This window comes from Panthera uncia (assembly GCF_023721935.1).
Source record: "Panthera uncia isolate 11264 chromosome A1 unlocalized genomic scaffold, Puncia_PCG_1.0 HiC_scaffold_17, whole genome shotgun sequence".
Lineage (NCBI taxonomy): Eukaryota > Metazoa > Chordata > Mammalia > Carnivora > Felidae > Panthera > Panthera uncia.
Genome location: NW_026057577.1, coordinates 51,744,485 through 51,748,643, shown reverse-complemented (window position 1 = coordinate 51,748,643; position 4,159 = coordinate 51,744,485). Strand labels below are relative to the sequence as shown.

Below are 4,159 nucleotides of genomic sequence, written 5' to 3'. Positions count from 1 at the left end.
GTGGGGCTCGAACTCACAGACTGAGAGATCATGACCTGAGCCGAAGTCAGACGCTCAACCTACTGAGCCACCCAGGTGCCCCGGCTTTTATATTTTTTAATGCTTGGGAGGAACAATCAAAAGAAGAATGATAATATTATGACCTGTGAAGTTTTTATAAAATTCAATTTTTAGTGTCCATAAATAAGGTTCTACCAGAGCACCACCTCACTCATTAGCTGATATATTACCTATGGCTGCTTTCTTGCTACCACCGCAAAGTTTAGTGGTGATGACAGGAACTCTGTGTTCCACAAAGCCTAAAATATTTACTGTCTGGCCTTTTACAGGAAAAGTTTGTTCATCCCTATTGTAGAACATCAATGTAGAACATTGTATAGGCCCTTTACATAAAATAGACAAGCCAAAATGTGCCAATTGGTTGCCTTTTTTAATAAACAAAATAAGTAAGAGGCTCTATTTCATGGTTTTGGCCAACAATTGTCTAGAATATGTCCAAGTAAGTAAGGGTTAATAAGAGATGTTACTTAGAATCTTGCACTGGACCACTTAACAGTTGCCTGCAGTCTCAAAGTTGCTCTAGTCTGCTCTGATAAGATGTTTCAGGACAAAATGAAGTTATAAAAATAGTTCTGAATCAAAGTAAACTTTTAAATTGACAAAATTTTAACATACACTGACCAAATTTTTAGTATAAGTTGATAAAGTCGCCCTCCAGAATATAATACAATTTATAACCCCATGTGTGACATATGATAGCTGTCTGTATATATCCATTTCCCCACACCTTGCAGCATAGCAATGTTTACTAATATGATTGGTGAAAAACACTATCTTTAAATCTGTAGTTCCCCCAGTCTCTCTTCTCCACGGCGGTAGCTGTTCTTCTAGTCCTTCTGCTTAACTTGCAGTACCCGAATTGACTGCCATGTCTTCTGAAGAAGGGAAGCTTTTCATGGGAGGGCTCAATTTCAACACCGTATGAGCAGGGTCTGGAAGACCACTTCAGCAGCTTCGGTCCTATTTCTGAAGTGGTCGTTGTCAAAGACCGGGAGACGCAGGGATCCCGGGGTTTTGGTTTCATCACCTTCACCAACCCAGAGCATGCCTCAGATGCCATGAGAGCCATGAATGGAAAGGTGGTGGGGACCAGGGCTATGGGAGTGGTAGATACGACAGTCGTCCTGGAGGATATGGGTATGGATATGGATATGGAAGGTCCAGAGACTATGGTGGCAGCCAGGGCGGTTATGACCGCTACTCAGGAGGAAATTACAGAGATAATTATGACAACTGAGATGAAGCTTGTGCACCTAATGTAGATACACAAGGAATAAAATTTCTGATCCAGGATCATCCTTCCAAATGGCTGTATTTATAAAGATTTTTGGAGCTGCACTGAAAAATCCGTTTAGTACATCAACTTCTATTTTTGAATTGAGCTCCCAAGGTAGCTTGTTACAAAGACCTTGTAGAAAGTTCCATATGTCTTTTAAAGTTTTTTCTCCCATTTAAAGACAAGTCCTGGGACATTTGTAGAGTCTGGGTATTTTTCTTTTTACCAGTTTTTTAGTTTGGGCTCTCAGGATTACGGGCTATGGCAAAAAATGTTTGGTCACTTTTTTTTTCAAATGATGTGCATTTAGGGACATTTTAAAAACCTGTATACAATGTTTATCATGATTAGAAAGCAATTTCTAAATGCAGCTGCAAGAACATGATTAGAGGTGGTTTGGGTTTTGTTTTGTTTTGTTTTTTATTCAAGGTCACCACCCTGATACACAGAAGTTTCTTAGAACTTGCAAATGTCTTTTCTTTAATAAGGGAAGAAAAAATATTCTGTTGTGTTTCACTTAGCATTTAGGATGTCTTTCATGGAGCTGATTAAAAAGTTGAAATGTGAAAACAAAAATAAATAAATAAATAAATAAATAAATAAATAAATAAATAAATCTGTAGTTCCCTTGAGGGTTGCTGAAGGGAAGGTGGATGGGGGATGGGATTGATGGCTGATGGGCACTAAGGAGGTCACTTGGGATGAGCACTGGGTGTTAGACATAAGTGATGAATCCCTGGGTTCTACTCCTGAAACCAATACTACACTGCATGCTAACTAACTTGAATTTAAATAAATAAATTTTTAAAAATACACACATAGGGGCACCTCGGGTAGGTCAGTCGGTTAAGCTGCCCACTTCAGCTCAGGTCATGATCTCACAGTTCGTGGCTTCAAGCCCCATGTCAGGCTCTGTGCTGACAGCTCAGAGACTGGAGCCTGCTTCGGATTCAGTCTCCCTCACTCTCTGCCCCTCCCCCACTTATGCTGTGTGTGTCTCTCTCTCTCTGTCTCTCAAAAATAAATAAACGTTAAAAAAACTACACATGTAAAAAAATGCAGTTTCCTGGGTACTGTGACAAGGAGCATCTTCTCACATTTACTGGTCATGTTTATTTCTTCTTCTGTTAATTGTCCATTGATATCTCTGGCTTACTGAAAAATGGATATTATCTTTTAATTCACATTGCCCTAATTAATAGAGGAGTTCAGCATTCTTTAATGCTTATTAGTCAGTTTTTATCTCAGTATTTCATACTGCCTGTTATATCTTTTGCCAGTTTTTCTAACGTGTTGGGTATCTTGTTCTTATTAATATTGAATTCTTAAGATTTACTATTGTTTAGGGGTCTCAAAGTGCAGTCAGTTTTCAGAGAGCAAACACAATCTGATGCAAAAATCTAAATTAAAGTCATGTCCAGGCCAGTCCTGGGGTTAGCACATTGCCCCTTGTCTGTGTTGTATACCCACAATAAAGCACAGAAAACTGCCAGATGATAAATTAGGTATCTCCTCCAGCAAATGCCACATGCCTCTTCTTTCCTCCTCTAAATAAGCTGTTCAAAGAAAGAAGGAAATTGATCATTAAAAACAGCTGCTGGTTTTATCAGCCGCACTCAGTAATAGCCAAAATCAGTTTGGGGCTCAGACAGCAACAGCATGTATTAAACATCCTCTGTGTGTGCAGTAATGCTGGTGTTTCCTTAAGAATATAGCAAAGAACTTTCTAGACCCTCCTAAGGGTGGGTTGGAGGGGGTTACTGATGCTAAGCAAGACCAGATCCTAGAAGGGGTCCAAGTTGAAGCTTTTAGAGACTTCCACGGTCAATCCAGGAAATAGGATACAGGTGATGAGCCCAAAAGGCAGGAACAGGGTCAGAGGTAGGAGCTAGGCTAAGGTTTAGGACATGGATGGACCTGGAAAGAAAGGAGAAGCAAGATAAGCTCCAGAAGCTTCCTGTTCCAGAGAAGAAGGTCCCCAACCAACTGTAAGAGCCACGAGACACCTGCCACGAGTCCTCAGATGGAGTGGCTTACAGCCGTTAAGTTTTAACTCTCCCTATGCAACCCAGGGAAGCCTGGGCCCCTTGCCTGGAGACAGATTCATTGGCCCAGGGTGGAGGCCAGGCACCAGTATCTCTTAAAACCTCTCATATTAGCCTAGAGCCAGGTTTGAGAATCATAGACTTAAAGAGTTAAACCACTGGCATCAAAGGAAGAGAAGTGGCCCCGATCTTGTATATGTTATTAACTCCTGTGCTCAGAAGCCCAGCCTGGATGGAGAGCGGTTCTGGGCCACCCATGAACAGGCCTGAGAGGGATATCAAACTCAAACACCAGGAGAGAAGAGTCTTTCACCTAGAATGATGGTACCATTAATTAATCTAGGAAGTACAACACAAGTGACTGGTTTGAGCAGAAGATAATGTGTTCTGTGTGAGACCCCCATGAGTATGTAGGCTAATTACATGTCAGCTTACTTCAGTTAGAAATAGAGACGAATTGCTCAGGAGAAAACTCTGGGCTAGGAATGTGCATTAGGAAATGACCAAGAGCTGCTGTGAACTGAATCGCGTCCCCCCAGAATTCATATTTTGAAACCCACAATGTGATTGTATTTGGAGATGGGGACTTGGGAGATCATCAGGTTGAGACGGAGTAACAAGGTGAAGCACTCATGAGGGTATCATGTTCCTAGAAGGAGAGACACCAGTCAGCATGCTCTCCCACCCCTATGTGAGGACACTGTAAGAAAGCAGCTGTCGATAAGCCAGGAAGAAAGTTCTCAACAGAAACCAAGCATGCTGGCACCTCAATCCTGGA

The 4,159-nt window shown here is 41.4% G+C and overlaps 1 pseudogene; it reads left to right on the top strand.

Annotated features, from left to right (window-relative positions):
- Positions 1 to 858: 858 nt before the first annotated feature.
- LOC125935720 (RNA-binding protein 3-like) lies at positions 859 to 1,690 on the top strand (annotated as a pseudogene).
- Positions 1,691 to 4,159: the final 2,469 nt, after the last annotated feature.